This window comes from Biomphalaria glabrata, chromosome 17, assembly GCF_947242115.1.
Source record: "Biomphalaria glabrata chromosome 17, xgBioGlab47.1, whole genome shotgun sequence".
NCBI lineage: Eukaryota > Metazoa > Mollusca > Gastropoda > Planorbidae > Biomphalaria > Biomphalaria glabrata.
In genome coordinates this window covers 19,933,907-19,953,788 of record NC_074727.1, presented here as the reverse complement: position 1 = coordinate 19,953,788, position 19,882 = coordinate 19,933,907, and positions in this window count along the sequence as shown.

Here is a 19,882-nt window from a genome sequence, read left to right as displayed (position 1 = left end):
ACTTGTTAGAAATTTGATCATTCTGACGAAAGAAAGACCTGTACATTCCTCGTTCCATATGCTAGGACTAATTTGTACAAATGCCTCTTCTTCCCTATTGCTAGTGGAGCATGGAATGGGTTGCCTGAGCTAGCCAGGAAAACCAATGTCTTGGCTGAATGTAAGTCATTAGTTAACATGAATGACTAGATGCATGACGCGTAGTACGTAACCATCTTCTTTTTTAAATGTATTATATAAGATAATATAAGAAGACTTTACGCATTGTCGCAGGCGTAATGAAATGTAGGCCTATTATTTATTTTTCTTTCTAAACATCTAAATACAATTAAATTTAAACATACATAATTTAAGACTGACTTAATGGTTCAATATTTGGCTTTGTAAACATGATCCAAGATCATGTTTATCTCGTACAAGGTAGATAACAATGACATTGTCATGCTCATTCAGTTTGCGACTCTCTTGATAATCACGTTAGTTCCACATATGGGCCTTTTTAAATAGCACATTATATTAAGGACATTGTAACAAGGAATGCCAAATGCTAGTTATCTCAGTTCTTCTATTCTGAAACCTCCACATGCAAACATAATCCCCCATACCAATCCATTCACTTTTTGTCTGAAATTTTAGAATCATGAAATTATTGTTTTCTATAGTCCTATTATATTTTTTAAAAAAAGTTAAAGAATAAATCTATAATTTGTCATTTATTAACCAATATAAATTTATACACACCTACACGATAATAAAGAATGTTATATATCAGTGGCGTCACTGTAATCGGTGTCACCTGAAACAGATCCCAACCCCAATATTACACTCCTTAGTGACGCCACTGTTATATATCATTTATCTTTACTATGTATTGTAACTCGTACTTCCTTAGATCACAAGATGATCACTAAATCACTCCAGTTACTTGTACATATGATCTCCTTCATTTTTATAACTATTATATTTTAATGTACAACATTTTGAAAATGTCAAAGGCGTTACACTTCTTTTTTCCAGATATAAAATATTGTACAATACATTCATAACATTTAATATCGCGTACAGAATCTCCACATAGTGAACGTCTGTTAGAATTATGTGATCGTCTTTTATCTAGTCAAGGGGGCACAAAAAGGAGATTGCTTCGTTTCGAGAATATTTGTCTTGGTTACCTCTCTTGGGTCCATAATCAATAGTAATATTAATTACATTAAGACTAAAAAAAAAAGAACTAGGATATAATTTGATATTTTAAAGTATTCAACCAAGTGGTATGTAAACGACATAATTAATATCTCTGGTTTTCATGTCTCTAGCATACACGCTGTGTTACTGACACTAGAAAGCTAGCAAATCGTTGCCAACTTTAAAAATTCTTAATAAACAACCAATTTAAACAGATACAATGTAAAGAACAGGTATGTCATACTATTAAATAAAGCTGAAGTATTTAATTAGAAGACTATATGGAAATCATATAATTCCAGAAAACAATTCTGTAAATGGATATTTAATTATTTACTCTCCCATCATTGGCCAATAAATCTGCTTTTTCATTTCCTTCTAGTTCCATTGTAGATAATAACTAATAGCCTCTTTTATAAACAATACATTTTATTACTATCCGCAATATGAAACTTTTTTTTTGACCTTCCGCCTCTCCAGACCCAAGAAGCTTTACTAATATTCATGTCACCACATGAGCTATCTATTGTCTTGTACATATTGACTAATTTAAGCTCTTCAAAAGATAATTTCGTCCCACGCATTTCATGTGTCAATCTAGTCATACGTGTTAATCGGTGAATTAAACTCTGCCAAGTCTTTGGCTTTCCTGGCAGTTTCATGTTGTAACGGCACTGGGGAAGAAGGAGTACTTGTACAAACTTGTCCTAGCATATGGGATAAGAAATAAGCCTTTATCTTTGTGTCTTTCCAAGCATTTTATTTTATCTCGCCAACCCCTCCCCCTCCACAGACTTATGCAAATATTCATCCGAGCGAGAAGAACTTCACAATTGTACTGTAGTTATCTAATGTAATTTAGTTATTTCTATGAATGCGATTTTTAAAAATACATTTTTAGCAGTTTTTTTTAAATTAATTTCATAGTTTGATAGTTCTAGAACAGTGATGCCCAACCCAATTCGATCTGCGGGCCATTTTAATTTCCAACTCTAGTGTCGCGGGCCACATGATAGAAAAGATACAAAAAAAGTAAGGAAATTGACTTGAAACTCTTTTATTTGAGATCCGAGGATCTAGTACTTACACTGAATTATTGGGATATATTTGAATTTTCTTTGTACGCTTCAGAAAATCGCGTTAAGTTCTGTGTATGTTTTGTTGTTATTGGTTTTTAATACAGCCACACTTTTCTTTCTCAAAACAAACATGTCGGCTAGCATGGTATGATGTTCTACAAAAAGGTAAAGATCCGTTCACTTTTCCTAGTAGATTCTATATTCTGAGTCCTATTTCATGAACACACTAATGTAAAATACAGTTTCAACATTTATTTTAGGGTGGGAAGGGGGGATTTTCTATATTTTGTGCCGACATTTCGGCGGGCCGGAAGGAAGCACGTCACGGGCCGGATCTGGCCCGCGGGCCGTATTTTGGGCATCACTGTTCTAGAAGATAAAAAAAAAATTTTTGAACATATCTGTAATCTTCTGGTACTTATTATGACCTAAACTTTAATCAAGTTTTTCTTTGTGGCAATATTGTTGTCTAGAACTAGACTATCTAAACTTTGCACCAATTACAACACTGGCTCAAACAAGACTATACGGATAATTAATTGGTCTGGAAACCACTGCTTGGTACATCTCAGCTATAGGATGGCTGATGTAAACCCTCCGACGTGTCAAATGAGAACGAGGAAGGAGAAGAAAAAGCGGCAACACTGTTATTCTTGAAAAATGCTTGACTTCAATTTTGTTCCCTACCTGGAGAAACGCCTCCGAATCGATCAAAGTGATATGAAAGATGAATAGAGATTTTATAGAAGGATCCATTGGTATCACTTACAAAGATATTATGAATGTCAGGTCTTGAGGTATGCGCCTTGGACTGTCGTTCGGACTTCTCGATGATTCATACCCTGCAGTGGCGTAACTAAGGGGGGGGGGATGGGGGGGAGAATTTTAAAATCCCCCCGGGCCCCCACCTTGGGGGGGGGCCCCAAATGGGTTTCCGAAATTTATTTGTAAATACATAAATTAATATATTTGATTGACAAATAGTGTCAACGGGTGTCTTTTTTTTTTTCAACATTTATGGATTAAATTTATCACAAAGACTAAACCTAGATCTTGGTCTATCAGTACGTTGACTTTGTTGACATTTTAAAAATATCTTTTCCCACAGAGATCAAATTAAAAAAAAAAATTAGTCCTACATTTTAAACTTTGTTGACACGAATAAAACTGCTTGATATACAGAAATTCCAGGTATTTTGTTACCTTTACTAATAATAGATCTAAATGGCGAGTATTTTGTGGCTACACTAATTAACCTTGAAGCAAAATTTACAGAATCGAGTATAACAGATCTTAATAATGCTAAAATTGTCCATTATTCGAGTTTGGCGTCTATAATTTCAGAATTAAGCTTCACACTCGAGTTATTACCCCTCTATTCATCTTTCCTCAATCCAATGGAAACTCTATTTTTATTTCCATCTAATCCTTTTGCTTTCGTACAAAAAATAAACAACAAACAATGACGTAATATCATAAAATATTAGCACATACTTCCTTTTGAAGTTATTATCACACCCTTCCGTTTAAAGTTTTTAAGAGTGATATCTACTAGCAGGGCCGGCCCTAGCATTTGCGGGGCCCTATGCGAAACGGCCTAGTCTGGGTAGGGATAAGCATAATGTCAAAATAATTTTTTTTTAATTAGAAAATAGGCCTACTTTCGTCTTTGCAATAAATTTTTATCAAATGAAAGCTCGCATTGCCACTTTTTATATATTGGCACCCCAAAATGTCAATTTCGTCTATTCTTCAGGAGATTTGAATAAATTTTGAAGAAGTTCAGGACTTTATCGTATATTTTGCCTTTTCATGAGATTTCCTGGAGGCCCTGGAAAATCAGGAGGTCGCGAAAACCCTGTTATTTTATATACGTTATAATGGTTTAATTTAATAATGTACACTTGGAATTAGCGCGGGGCCCATGAAAGCGCGGCGCCCACTGCGACCGCATAGGCTGCAGTGGCCTAAGACCGGCCCTGTCTACTAGGAACTTTAACAATTCGTCCATTTCTGGTTGTCTTGACTGGCACAACAAGTTCTCTAGACGTTGGTCTATAACTGTCTGTTTCGTTTGTTCCAACAGTTTGCAGTTCTTTGTCTTCATTGGTATCATAGTACCCAGAGATGTCTTCATCGAAACTCTTATTCAAAAAGCGTTGATTTCTTCTGTATGTTTTTTCATCGTTTGTCTTTATGATGTAAAATCTGGGTGCTGAATGTTTTTTTTATGACAACTGCTTTCTGCCATGTTTGACCTAGACGAACTCTCCGACAGAATAGTCTTTAGGTAGTCTTGCTTTTGCATCGTATTTCACTTTGCTTTTCATCTGTCGTTCGTTGAGTAATGTCTCTGCATTTTCAGCTACCGATGGTTTCAATAGTTTGTGATCAGTTGGAATGATTCCCTGATTCACGACTCGTCAGCAGTTGTGATGGTGAATACGGCAGTCCACTTATCGGAGTATTTCTATACTCGAGCATAACGAGATATGGATCTTTCCCAATTTTGTATGCTCTGAATCCTTTTGCTTTCGCACAAAACATAAACAACCAACTATAACGTAATACCATATAATATTAGCACAGAATCTTCTTCATGCAGTGGAAAATTAAGAATTTTTTGTCTATCTTGAATTCTGGTCAAAGCTCCTGCGCCCAATTAATATAGTTCGGAAGAAGCTACAAAAGTCTGGACTGCACATACGGGAAGCTGCTAAAGAAATTAGTACCCTTTCATGCTTTCTGCAAAATGATGACAAACTGATAAAAACCCAATCCATCGAAAAAGCAAAAGAAGGTAGTGAATATTATGGATTCCCTGAATTCAAACGTGTTGCGACAGAAGTGCTGGGCAGATTTCATATGGAGATGAAGGGCAGATTCCAAAGGCTGGAAAGAAAATGAATACCTTTGGCTTTCTTCTTGAACCAAGACACCTGTTAGAAGACACGCTTGTGACAAACTGTGCTACTTTTCCTGTTTGTATGATGAAATAAATGGAAAATCGCTTTTTCAATGATGTCGTTGATGCACGAGCACTTTTCATCAACAAACCAGTAATACAATCACCAATAGACATATTGAGGAAACAGGCTTCATATGGTAATTACGTGTGCTTAAACTTTGCAACCTCCTCCGAATACCGCTAACTCAGGCCACTTCCATTACGTCATATGAGAGATCATTCTCAAAGCTCAAGTTCATTAAAAACTATTTCAGGAGCACATTGACGCAAGAAAGGCTTATCATGGTTTTAATGTCAGTGAAGTCACAAATACTAGAAATTATCGATGTAGTTGATATTATAGATGTATTTGCTGCACAGAATGCACGACGTGAAGCGATATCAATTTAGATTTGTCACTTGTGAATTATTTAACTAACAAACAACGGTATTATTCATTAAAAGAGTCTTGATGATTACTTTTTGTTAAGTTTACTGATATACTGAACCAATTTGATTTGGGGCTTATTTATTTTTGCGTACATTATCTCATGTCATATGTCGAATGTCAAAATGCAAGGGGCCCCCAAAGATGTCAATCCCCCCGGGCCCCCAAATCCCTAGTTACGCCCCTGATACCCTGACGCTGCCATCCCCCGTCGTCCTGCGGGAGGTTTTGGACTAGTATGTAGATTATCTTCATCTCTGAAGGAACATCCGAAACATGTCAAACAAACAAAACAAACAAAACAAACAAAACAAACAAAACAAACAAAACAAACAAGACCTCACCTCGAATGAGGAAATTCGAAAAGGGATCATAACGCAATAGGACCTTACAATGAACTGGTGAGCGAAATACAAACCTGAACTTTAGGACGCTACGTTCACAGGGCTTTACTGGGAAACAATACCATAGAGGAATAGAGGAATAGATAGAGAAAGCGTGAGGAAGAAAACATCACAGAGTGGACAGGCCTGGTCAATCAAAGAGTTTTTGTCAAGGCTAAAAAAGGAGAACAAATAAATAAAATATGTTGAAAACAAATAACAATAACAAAGCTAACATTAAGCATACTTATATCAATTAGTTTAGATTAGTCATGTGATTACATGTTTAAAAATAACAAGGTTACAAAGACAGTTTGTGTGGAAACACAAACTAAAAATCGGACCCTGAAGTGGTCCACCCAGGCAGGTAAAATGGCAGGTTTCAATAATTTCAGAAAGAATATCAAAATGAAATTCTATCAAAGGCAAATGACAGAGAAGAATGGAGAAAGAAGGCTGACAGATCTTGTGTGGTGCCCCAGCGGTCAAGCAGACCAAAGGATAGGTGAAAGTGAATGTGAAGTTAGATGTGAACCTGGTTAAACTGATGTCTTATAATAAATTGAATGAATTGATTTAATTGTTTTGTAAAGGGACAATCTCTTATTCAAATCCTCAAGGAAATATAATGCTAGTGTTGCAGAAGAATTAATTTATCTCTATTTGCTAGTGTTCCTTAGCCACTATGCAGCGCTTAATTACTAATATTAATTGTTGTTTTAAATTATGTTCAGCTTAAATGCATACTAAATAGATTTTTTTCTCTTTAAAAATAAGTAAACAATTTTGTGCGTGTTTGAATGTAGTAGTATGACAGAACTTATTTAACTTAGCAATACAAATAAAAAAAAAAGGTAAATAGTCATCTCCCCTACTAAAGAGTTTTTTTTCTCTATTAGATTGTTTTGGGGCCAGTGTCTTGAGACAACTCTAGCCTTTGACCCTTGGGCTTCATTTCTGACTAGCACAATGTAAGTCTCGGTCTGTTAGAGAATAGCTCAGGTAGCAGGACACAAGTGGAAGTCACTGACAACACAAAAACTTGTTCAAAATTGACATTAGCTGAATGGAAATGTATATCTATGGTAATGAAATACCCCCTGTACGGTTTATGGCCATTGTAATAGGTTTATTTATTTTTCAAACCCTGGTGTTTACATACAGTTTTAAAAAAGATTTGAACAGTTATGAATTTAATCTGCAACACTGCGTGGCGAAAGACCAACGAAGTAGGAATAAGTAACAATGTATTATCTTTATATGTTGTGACAGGTGGGGAAATGTGACGTGTGTTTGGCGCGTTTTATGTCTAGGGGATGATTATTTTTAAAGCTATCACACACCAACCTATCAGCATATGAATCGGGAGCAGACACGCAACGAGACAAAGCAATGAAAGATAGATACAAAAGTTAAAAATGAAGAATATTTATTTACATAAATATACATATAAGAATAAAAGGGGGGAGGGTTTGCATCTATCTCTAATTAGTAAGGTATTTTGATCATCACTCTAGCACTTAATAAGAGAGCATGTCACTTTGTCCTCTGACTTAGCTGGTTGTCCTGTTGATGTCGCAGCTGGCTGTGTCCTAGCTTGAGGTTCTGCAGCTGGAGGTGGCGCTCTAGCGGATAGAGGGACGCCGGTGATATAGTTCTTGTGGAGTCTCAATCCCAAGTCCTAATATCTGTAGTGGGCACAGTAGGGCGGGTGGCCGGCTACCGTGGGCACAAGGTTACTGCGGGCAGAGCGGATCTGCCGTGGGCAGCGTAGTTGACAGGATATGTCCAGTGAGTTGCAGAGGGTTGGCGTAGCTATGACGTCTCACACAGACCTGAGTTCATAGGGACGTCGCACCTAATAGCTTGACAGGTGGGCTGTCGAATAGGCGGGCAATGCCGATAGCGCCAAGTGGTAGAGTTGAGTAGATCTCAGTAGGCAAGTGCAGTGCTGGATAGCACTAAGCACAACTGCAGGTAAATAGATCGTTGATCCAATAACTAGGCAATAGATGATTCTCGATAGCAAGTAAATAGGCAGGTAAGTAGGTAATAGGCAGACACCTGAGGGAGGCTGCGGATAAATAAAGAAAAGTTAGGACATGTCTCTCATACATCTTATCGATGCCCTCGACTGAGGTGCATTCGTCAGATTGGTAAAATTGCTTTAGAGCACAAGGGGGAGGTGATGACAAATGGGATTTGGAAAATAGATGGAAGATAGTAGCAATATAGAAATGTGCATAAAAGGGAAAGTAATAATATAAAAATGTACATAGAAGGGGAAATAATAATCTCAAATAAACAACACAGGTGGATAGAGAAAGAAAAGTGGGGGGGGGGTTGAATTGGGCGGTGGTCAGCGACCCAGATGATTGTTTACATATGACCGTGGGTCGAGAACAATGGAGCGCGCTTGAATGGTGTGTCCGTTCAAGCGGCGCAACTCTCATTAGGGTAAAATGAGTAAAGGGGAGATAATTCAATACAGGGGAGATAACTCATATCTCCTTTCTAAGCGCAGTATTAGTGCGATAGTAAAATCATCAAGGCGATCAACCGAGATAAAGGAAATAAAATAAGGTGTACAAATATATACACGGTTGCATCAACGATCAATTGAGCAACGTAGCATTAATAGATTAATGTAATACTAAATAAATACATAGGGCATGTTTATGTTTTCTACTTACGCCAGTGAGAAATACACAATGCACTAATTAAATATAAATGAACTAGGCAAAATACACATGATGATATCCAATGGAAATAGCACAAAAGTAATTAAGATGGAACTTGTGATTAAGTTCGGCTTACCACCAGGTATTCCTCTAGGAGTGAGAATAAATGAGATAGTCCAGACTCGATAGCTCAGCTCGAATGAGAAATGAAAGAGAGTCTGATTTGAGTTGGTTTACTTTATATAAGCCTGGAAAGTGCGGGCGGACACAGGAAATGCCCTAGGCTAAGATTTATCATACACGTGGGTGGATTTGACTCGAGGTGGGAGCCGCACCTTGGAATATCACGCGGTGTGTTGACCAGGGTAATCTCTTAGATCAAAGAGAGACGTGAGAGAAGGGGGGGGGAAAGGATTAGCTTGCATTCAATCCAAGGTGGTGTCAACCGCGACCGTCCTTCAGACATCCGGCGGGCAAGACAAAAGAGATTGTGTGTTTACCTTTCCCCGATCAAGGGCAGATAAATGAAAGGACGCGCATTACCTATCTCCAAGGTGGTCAACTAAGTCTAGCCTGGAGCGGAAAAGGTGGTGCGGGTGAAGAAATTGGGGTTAGGACGGGGAAATAATTGAAATAAAATAAATAAATAATGAAAAATAATAATTAATGCTGTGATAAATTTGAGTGACTCTGACAGCGAGTTTTTGACTTGTCACATACGCCGCCGCCAAGAAGGATCTATCGCAGAAAGATCCATAAAGTGCGAGCAGACTGATGTCACTCTAACTTTAAGATCAGTTGTTATCACAGCATTAGAAAAAAAAAACTGAAAAATAGGGGTAGTCATGCCAGGAGGAGGGTCTGTCCAAGATTGTCCGTGGTCTACTTCCCGTCCCTGAGTACGGAGTCACCTGGGTGAAACCTTTGGGGTTGCTTGGGAGAGTAGATTGGGCGATTGGATGAGTAATGGTTCCTTCCTGGGGCGGATTGGGGAGCGTGATTGGGGCTTAGGCGGGGTGCCCAAGGCACGTGTGCTCGTTGGGGCTTACCTCCGAAGCCGCTGTGAGGCGCTTCTTCACGAGAGTAAGTAGTCAGCTTACCTCGGTATCGTCTGACACGATCAATGTCGGAGAAGAGTGGCCTGATAAAGAATGTGGAGTTCTGCCTGAGAACGTCCCCACGAGTGCAATAATGTGGCTTACATCTTGGCTTCCTGACATGGTCAATGCCAGGGGAAGGTCGATATTGAATGGTGGCTGAGGAGCCATGGTGAGAAGTGTTTTCACGAGCGCGAGGGTTCGGCTTATCTCGTGACTTCCTGACACTATCAATGCCAGTGAGAGGTTGATTCGGAGTAGTGGCTGATGAGCCATGGAGAGGAGTGAGTCCACGATAGCAAGGGTTAATCTTACCTCGGGGCATTCTGACACTGTCAATGTCAGAGGAATGTTGCATGATTTTGGCTGAGTAGCCTGTGTCAAGTAGACCCTCACGAGCGCGGGTAAACGACTTAACTCGTGACTTCCTAGCAACGTCAATGCCAGGGTGGAGTGGTCTGAGCTTTGCTGATGAGTCGGGACTAGGCGTATTAGTGTGGCGACCAGGGCTTCCAACCTGCTGGTTGCTGCCACGTTTCTGCTTCGTCGATCTACCAATGGGCAGAGAGAAGTAAGGTTTGTTGACTACTCCAAGAGGAACATATTTTGAGCCTAGAATGAAGTCATACACTGGCGTGTCCATGACGGCGGCGTCAATGGTGCCATGTACGTATCTGCACTCCACGTGGACCCTCGCGACAGGTAGAACCTGCGGGGGAGTGCCACGGTCTATGGACTGGATTGTCACTGTTCCACCAGTGAGATCCGATGGGTCAATCAGCGTCTTATTGATAACCGCGCCGAACGAACAGCCTGAGTCGTATAGGCCCAAAACTTCGACACCGTTAGCCAGAATGTTCTCTACTCCCGGAGGAGAAGAGATGGGGTGAGGTAGCACTGGTGGGAGTTCTGGTTGGCCGAGATAAATGGCAGTGGGTTGAGGAACCACGGCCATCGTGGAGACGACGTATGTGTCCTCCTCTGGTTGGTCAAATGGATCAATCACAGAGGGTTGAGGGACTGGCGCCACCATTGATAGGGTCCGTGGGGCCTGCTGCTGCCGGTGTGGAGTGGGTCTACTGTCACGCGCGCCATGACGTGAGTCACGCTGAGAGTAGTTGGCCTGGTTATAGCGAGACTGGTGGTTGGGGCGGTTATTGTGGTTATGAGGGACTGATTGCCGGCCTGGTGCCTGGTTGGGCTGGGGAGTTTTAGGAGCAAGGTTGGATTGAGCAGGAGAAGTGGGTTGGTCTGTTTGCTGGTCTGTCGCGGTTGCTTTACCTTTTAAGTCCTTACGGGCGTTCAAGTACCGGTCAGCGGCGGAAGCTATGTCAGCGGGAGCTGTTGCTTGTTGCTCCTTGACATAAACTCTGACCTCTGGGGACATGCATTCCAGCAGCTGCTTAGAGAGTACGAGGCATGCTAGGCGATCAAAAGTCTCTGGCAATTGGCTGAGAGCGTGCCACCTGATAAGGTACTTGTCCAGCCTTTCGCAGAGGTTACCGTAGGTCTCTCTGCGTTCGAGGCGGGACCCTCTGAACTTTTTGTGGTAGGCCTCGGCGGTCAACTCGAACTGGACGAGTAGCGCCTGTTTGAGGGCTGTGTAGTCCTCTCGCTGGCCGGAGGGAAGTTTGGAGTAAACCTCGTAGGCTTTGCCTCGGAGGCATTGGGATAGCCGGAAGCACCATTTCTCCTCGGGCAGACCGTAGAAGCGTGCTACTTCCTCAAATCGGACAAGATAAACTTCGATGTTCTCTGTCTTGTCGTCGAAGTGCTCCATTGGCATGTGGGGCAGGCCGTTCAAGGAACTTTGAAAGGATGCTGGGCTAGCCGGGCGAGACTCGGAAGAAGCCTGGCGGGCGGCCTCGTTCTCTTTGTCCGCGGCTATCTTTTCTCTCGCTGTAATTTGTTGCTCTTTTTCTCTTTCTCGCTCTGTGACTTCTTTAGCAATAGCTATTTCAGCTTCCTTTCTTTCTCTTTCTTTAGCAATAGCTATTTCAACTTCCTTTTTTTCTCTTTCTTTAGCTATAGCTATTTCATTATCCTTTTCCTTCATTGCTAGCTCATGCTCCCTTGCTAATCTTCGTTCTTCCTTTTCGTCTTCCTTTCTTTTTTCTTCCTTTTCGTCTTCCTTTCTTTTTTCTTCTTCTCTTTTATGCGCCTCAAATTGTGCTCTCACGTATTCTTTCCGTTCCGCCTCATCGTCAAATATGGAGGCTGCGGTATCTTTCCATTCAGCTATTTTGTGCTTCATGTCAGAGTCCGCTTTCGAGCGTGTGCCGCTGGCCATAATGATGAGGGGTGGGTAATGAGAGGTACTAGGCTGGTGGAAGGGCAGATAGAATGGATAATAGGATTGAGCTAGAATTAAAGAAAGTGGGTTAGGGAGAGTGAGTCGCTGGATATAGGAAAGAGTGCAAAAGGAATGCGGTGTCTGCCTACGTTAATCACAAAATTCCTGCAAGAAAATATTACACATGAAATGCAATAATAATAAGTAAATAAAATATGACAGAAGTGACACTCTTGATAATGCGAAGTGATGATACTTATAAATATTCTAAGAAAAAATATTGATATGGAATTTAGTTATTGCTGCCTGTTCGTGCCTGCTGTACTAATGGGTTAAATCCCGGACGGGCCCCCAAAATGTGACGTGTGTTTGGCGCGTTCTATGTCTAGGGGATGATTATTTTTAAAGCTATCACACACCAACCTATCAGCATATGAATCGGGAGCAGACACGCAACGAGACAAAGCAATGAAAGATAGATACAAAAGTTAAAAATGAAGAATATTTATTTACATAAATATACATATAAGAATAAAAGGGGGGAGGGTTTGCATCTATCTCTAATTAGTAAGGTATTTTGATCATCACTCTAGCACTTAATAAGAGAGCATGTCACTTTGTCCTCTGACTTAGCTGGTTGTCCTGTTGATGTCGCAGCTGGCTGTGTCCTAGCTTGAGGTTCTGCAGCTGGAGGTGGCGCTCTAGCGGATAGAGGGACGCCGGTGATATAGTTCTTGTGGAGTCTCAATCCCAAGTCCTAATATCTGTAGTGGGCACAGTAGGGCGGGTGGCCGGCTACCGTGGGCACAAGGTTACTGCGGGCAGAGCGGATCTGCCGTGGGCAGCGTAGTTGACAGGATATGTCCAGTGAGTTGCAGAGGGTTGGCGTAGCTATGACGTCTCACACAGACCTGAGTTCATAGGGACGTCGCACCTAATAGCTTGACAGGTGGGCTGTCGAATAGGCGGGCAATGCCGATAGCGCCAAGTGGTAGAGTTGAGTAGATCTCAGTAGGCAAGTGCAGTGCTGGATAGCACTAAGCACAACTGCAGGTAAATAGATCGTTGATCCAATAACTAGGCAATAGATGATTCTCGATAGCAAGTAAATAGGCAGGTAAGTAGGTAATAGGCAGACACCTGAGGGAGGCTGCGGATAAATAAAGAAAAGTTAGGACATGTCTCTCATACATCTTATCGATGCCCTCGACTGAGGTGCATTCGTCAGATTGGTAAAATTGCTTTAGAGCACAAGGGGGAGGTGATGACAAATGGGATTTGGAAAATAGATGGAAGATAGTAGCAATATAGAAATGTGCATAAAAGGGAAAGTAATAATATAAAAATGTACATAGAAGGGGAAATAATAATCTCAAATAAACAACACAGGTGGATAGAGAAAGAAAAGTGGGGGGGGGGTTGAATTGGGCGGTGGTCAGCGACCCAGATGATTGTTTACATATGACCGTGGGTCGAGAACAATGGAGCGCGCTTGAATGGTGTGTCCGTTCAAGCGGCGCAACTCTCATTAGGGTAAAATGAGTAAAGGGGAGATAATTCAATACAGGGGAGATAACTCATATCTCCTTTCTAAGCGCAGTATTAGTGCGATAGTAAAATCATCAAGGCGATCAACCGAGATAAAGGAAATAAAATAAGGTGTACAAATATATACACGGTTGCATCAACGATCAATTGAGCAACGTAGCATTAATAGATTAATGTAATACTAAATAAATACATAGGGCATGTTTATGTTTTCTACTTACGCCAGTGAGAAATACACAATGCACTAATTAAATATAAATGAACTAGGCAAAATACACATGATGATATCCAATGGAAATAGCACAAAAGTAATTAAGATGGAACTTGTGATTAAGTTCGGCTTACCACCAGGTATTCCTCTAGGAGTGAGAATAAATGAGATAGTCCAGACTCGATAGCTCAGCTCGAATGAGAAATGAAAGAGAGTCTGATTTGAGTTGGTTTACTTTATATAAGCCTGGAAAGTGCGGGCGGACACAGGAAATGCCCTAGGCTAAGATTTATCATACACGTGGGTGGATTTGACTCGAGGTGGGAGCCGCACCTTGGAATATCACGCGGTGTGTTGACCAGGGTAATCTCTTAGATCAAAGAGAGACGTGAGAGAAGGGGGGGGGAAAGGATTAGCTTGCATTCAATCCAAGGTGGTGTCAACCGCGACCGTCCTTCAGACATCCGGCGGGCAAGACAAAAGAGATTGTGTGTTTACCTTTCCCCGATCAAGGGCAGATAAATGAAAGGACGCGCATTACCTATCTCCAAGGTGGTCAACTAAGTCTAGCCTGGAGCGGAAAAGGTGGTGCGGGTGAAGAAATTGGGGTTAGGACGGGGAAATAATTGAAATAAAATAAATAAATAATGAAAAATAATAATTAATGCTGTGATAAATTTGAGTGACTCTGACAGCGAGTTTTTGACTTGTCACATATGTAATCATGATCAAGTCGTTTAATGGTGTTTGTTGCTGAACATAAAATTTATATATGTGTCAGACTCGAATAGCCCAAATTTCAGTAAAAGAAATTATAAAAAGTCATTTCTCTATAGAAGAAGTTACGAAGGCTATATAAAATACAACCACAGACCTATATATACTACAATAAATATAGGTTTTTGATAGCTTGTTACGATTTATTTAGGTAGGTGCTGTTTTACTATTACATACCAAGTATCAGAGTTTAGAAAAACCCAGGTTTGTTTCTTGAGCAACGCTATTAGCTAACACCTCATATCATCTATCCATTATCTTATCTTATCTTATATAATACAGACGTTACTTCAAAAATATAAAAATCGAATAGATCTAGTAATAGTATAGATTCTATCTTGAGACTAGATTGCCGAGTCTAGCCTATGCTATGCCTATAGTCAGTTTTTATAAGAAAAAAGTCTAGATATTAATAAAGACTAAAGTTTTTTAATTATTAGATTATTAGAATTTTTAATTAGATATAGACATAGACATAAGACATAGATCTAATAATACTGTAATACGTTTACTATACTCTATACTTAATCTACTAAACTAGAGATCTATAGATCTATCTATAATATAGTCAATCTAGATCTATACAATATTCATTATAATACTTCTACTTATAATGACTTATTTAAAAAGTTAGTACTTAGACTTAGATCGATTTTAGTTTATTAATAGATTTACTTTGCAATGCCTAGACCTAAGAATAAAATTGCGAATGATGTCTATAATGACTGATTATTTTTTTTTTATTTTTTTTTTATAATAATAGGCCTATTTTTTTAAGTACAAAGTTTTATGGAAGAGGCAATATATTAGTTGTTTGAAGATTGTAACTTCTTAAATTCAGGCTAAAAATATCGAAGCCTACATTTTTACTCTCATTTCTAAATAGTCAGAAGAGATGGACTGACTCATAGTGTAGCTTGTGTACATCTGCAAAAACACAAACTCAGTTAGACTTTCAAAACTATTAAAAGAAAAACTTAGTGATTATTTTTACTGTATAATTCTATTAATATTCCTTTTTAGAATTAGGATATAAACAAAAATTTGTCATAAGACTATATCTAACAGAAAAAAAAAAATTAAACTTACATCTATTTATGCGGTTATTTATAGTTACCTAGTGTCACAACATGCAGATGGTATGACGTGTTGTTATGCCGGGGATTTTACTTGAATTCAATAATTAACAAAAAATGACGATCTAGAATCACAATTCACGATTCTTTGATAAAAAAAAACTCTGGAACTTTATTTAAATATAACGTAAGTACAGTTTATGTACAAATTACAAATCAATGAGCATGAAACATATTACAAAGGCTTTTCAAACAGAGCTCTTAGAAACGTGACTGTCTACAAGGACATTATTTTATCCACTGGCCTTACTTTCTTGCTCCCCCCCAATTCTCTGGCGCTAACTCTTTTCAAAAAATGTCTTTGTTTAATTTCAAATCAACCAATAGATTTCAGACATACTAATCACGTCCCTTGGGTAAATCCTGACGTGCTGTCAAGTGTCTAAATTTGAGGGGTAAATCCCGAGGCTCATGTCGAGGGCTTATATTTTCTTTTAAAAGTGAAATGTACAAACAATTCTATAATGTAATCTGTGACATATCCCCCCCCCCTCCATTTAGCATTTGTATGGTAATGGAAATGCTCATATGTATTAAAATTATTTAAATATACACAAAATACCATACATGAAATTATAGAAAAATGGTTGAGGTAACATATGACAAAATAAAGTCAACTTGGAGATAAAAAAAATGTAAATGCAGTGAATAAAATTATTGATGACTTTGGACACCTGTTTCACTATTCAAGTGGTTATGAAAATGAGACAATGCTTGTCATGAACAATATCAAAAGTTGTATAAAGCATAATACTTGGATAAATTAAATCTTGAATTGAATAGGTTACTTCTCTTCATGGTGCCTTATGATGAAATTAAAATATGACAATACAAAACTGATATACTACACCTGTGGAAGAAATATATATATACAATTATGTTAAGAATTAAATACATCTGGAAAGTGTGTCAGCGAAGACATTCTCACGTCCAGGAATTGTCTTGACCTCAAATTGGTAGTCTGTGAGTTGTAGACTCCAACGAGTTAAACGACTGTTCGCTAACTTCTTTGAGTTCAGAAATGCTAGTGGTGCATGATCAGTTAGGAGTGTGAAATGAGCACCTAGTAGATATCTGGAGAACTTGGCTATGGCCCATACAATGGCTAGACATTCACGTTCGATGGTTGAGTATCTGGTTTCAGCTGGTGACAACTTCCTGCTGATGAAAAATACTGGGTGCAAAGTCTCTTGGCATTTCTGTGAAGTGTCTTGGTATTTCTGCATTAGGCATGCACCTATAGCTGAAGATGAAGCATCTGTGGCGAGTTAAAATTGCTTCTCTGGATTCGGAAGTTTGAGAATAGTGTCTCTTGAGAATACAGCTTTAATGTTCTCAATAGTGGTATGTAACTTTGTAGACCATGGAATCTTCGTTGGCTGTCCTTTCTTAGTGAGTTCAATCAATGGAGCTATGAGTGCTGTGTAACCTGGTATGAAATGTCTGTAGAAATTACACAGACCCAAAATACTTCTCACTTGCTTTTTACTGGTGGGGACTTTGATGTCTAGTATGCGTTGAATAATGTTCTCTTGAGGTCTCAGCGAATTGTAGCTGACTTTATAACCCAGGAAGGATATTTCTGACATGGCTAGTTCTACCTTATTAGGCTTTATGGTAAAACCATGTTGTTTCAGTATGCTGAAAACTTCTTGTAGTCCTTTGATATGTTCGTTCCATGTCTTATGGAATATGCAAATGTCATCTATATATGACACTGTGTCAGAGCGATTGCCTAGTATGCTGTGAATGGCTCTATTAAAGGTGCTGCTGGCGTTGACTAGACCAAATGGCATGAAGTTGAAATGGAATAGTCCATAAGCTGTGGTGAATGCCGTAAACTGTTTGCATTCTTGTCTGACTGGTATTTGGTAATAACCTCTGGATAGGTCTATTTTGGTGAAGAACTTTGCCTCTGAAAATTTAGTCATAAGATCTTCAGGATTTGGCATAGGATATGAGTCGAGTTGGGTTATTTTATTCAACTGTCTGAAGTCGACACACATTCTTGGAGTTGTCGTTTGCTTCCGTTTGACAAGAACTATTGGTGCAGCATATGGAGAGTTGGAATGTTCAATGATTCCTTGCTCTAATAGTTGGTTAATTTCTTGTTTAAGAAAGTCTCTGTAGTGTACTGGTAATGGGTAAGGTCTTGCTTTTGTAGGCTTGGAATCAGTAAGTATTATATTGTGTTTCGCAATTGACGTTTTGCCTGGAACATCTGTAAATATGTCTGAATTTTCTTTGAGAATGGTAGTCAGTTCTTTCTGCTTTTGCGGTGTCATCGAATTGAGTTTGATGTCTTGCCAAAATTCAGTTTGTTTGGTAGTTGTTTGTTGCATATTGATGTCGTCAAATTCGGACGTGTCGTTTTCATCTTCTTCTGGTATGACTGCAAGACATGATATGGCTCTTTCATTTTGTTCTGGGCTTGTGGTACCTTCTGTTATTGTGTTATATTTTTGTAACATGTTGACGTGATAGATTTTCTTTTTGTTGTGTATGTCTATCTCATAGTCAACATCTGTTATCTTTCTGAGTATGGAGAATGCACCTTGCCATTTGATGAATAGTCTGTTGCTTTTGTCTGGTAGTAACAGACATACTTGATCTCCTGGTTCAAATTGTTTCAGTGTTCTGTTTCTATTGACTCTCATTCTGGTATTGGAGTTTGCTATGGCTGTGGCTTCATTTGCTTTTTCACATGCAGATATGACTATGTTTCTGGTATCTTGCACATGTTGAAACGCTGTCTTGGTTTCTGATGAGATTGAGTTTTGGCGAATAATAGCTTCTTTGAGGATTGCCATCGGTCCTCGTGGGTTGGCGCCATAAACCATCTCGAAAGGTGAGAATCCTGTGGTTTCTTGAGGACTTTCTCTGTATGCAAACAGAGCTGCTGGTAGCAATAAGTCCCAATTCTGCGGATTGTCGTGTGCTATTTTTGAAATGCACCTCTTCAAAGTACCGTTGAATCGTTCGCAAAGCCCGTTGCTTTGGGGATGATAGGGCGTTGTGAACTGAACTTCATCTTGATGTGGTACATGTTTATGAAGTCTTTGGTAATGTCAGCTGTGAACTGTGTGCCTCTGTCAGAGAGGATAACTTCTGGGAAACCAATTCTGGAAAATATTTCTGACAAAGCTCTGGTGATGTCAAGCGCTGTAATGTTGACTAGAGGTACTGCTTCTGTCCATCTTGTACATGTGTCAATCAATGTCAGGACATATCGATGGTTTCTTGCTGAAGCTACTGGCATACGACCAATCAAATCAACTGAGACTTTTTGGAATGGCTTGTCTGTCAATTCCATATCTTGAATAGGTGCCTGTGATTTGTTGTTCTTAGGTCCTTTGACTTGGCAAATATGACATGACTTCACGTATTTCTTGACGTCTTTAATGATACTTGGCCAATAAAATTCTTTGAGGATTCTGGCTTTAGTTTTGACTACACCCATATGGCTGGCGTGTGGAATGTTATGTCCTGTTGCCAGTATTTCTTTCCTGTATTTCTGTGGCACTATTATTTGCTGAACGGTATTGTCTTTATGCATGGCATTTTTCACCAGGAGGCCATCTTGAAAATATGGTTTATTTGGTAGATTCAGCTGTTTGTTTGCTTGAGCCTTCTGATAGAGTATTTGCAATGTTGGATCTCGCTTCTGTTCTTCTTTGAAGTCATCATGTGTGAAATATGACTTGTCTTGATGGACTTCAGTTTGACCAGTTAGAGTTCTTGTATCATTGCTAGAGACTCTGGGCATGTCGTCTTGTTCTTCAAAGTTCAACAATGGACATTCGGGAATTGGAGGTGGACTTATGACCGGTAGGGATGGGCTTGATGTAACTGGGGGTGTCCATGTTGAGTGTTCTTGATTGTTGCTGGCTACTGGACTAGTAACTGGTTCTGTTGCATTCTGCATAACTTGAGTAACTGAGGTAGCCATGTGATTATTTTGGCTAACTTGTTCAGGTGCCAAATGTTCTTGTTGTCTGGACATGGATCTTGTCATTACTGCCAAACATTTTTGACCTTGCTCTATGGCATTTGTCCATTCAGTAAGTTCTTGAGGAGTGCATTCTTTAACTCCTTCT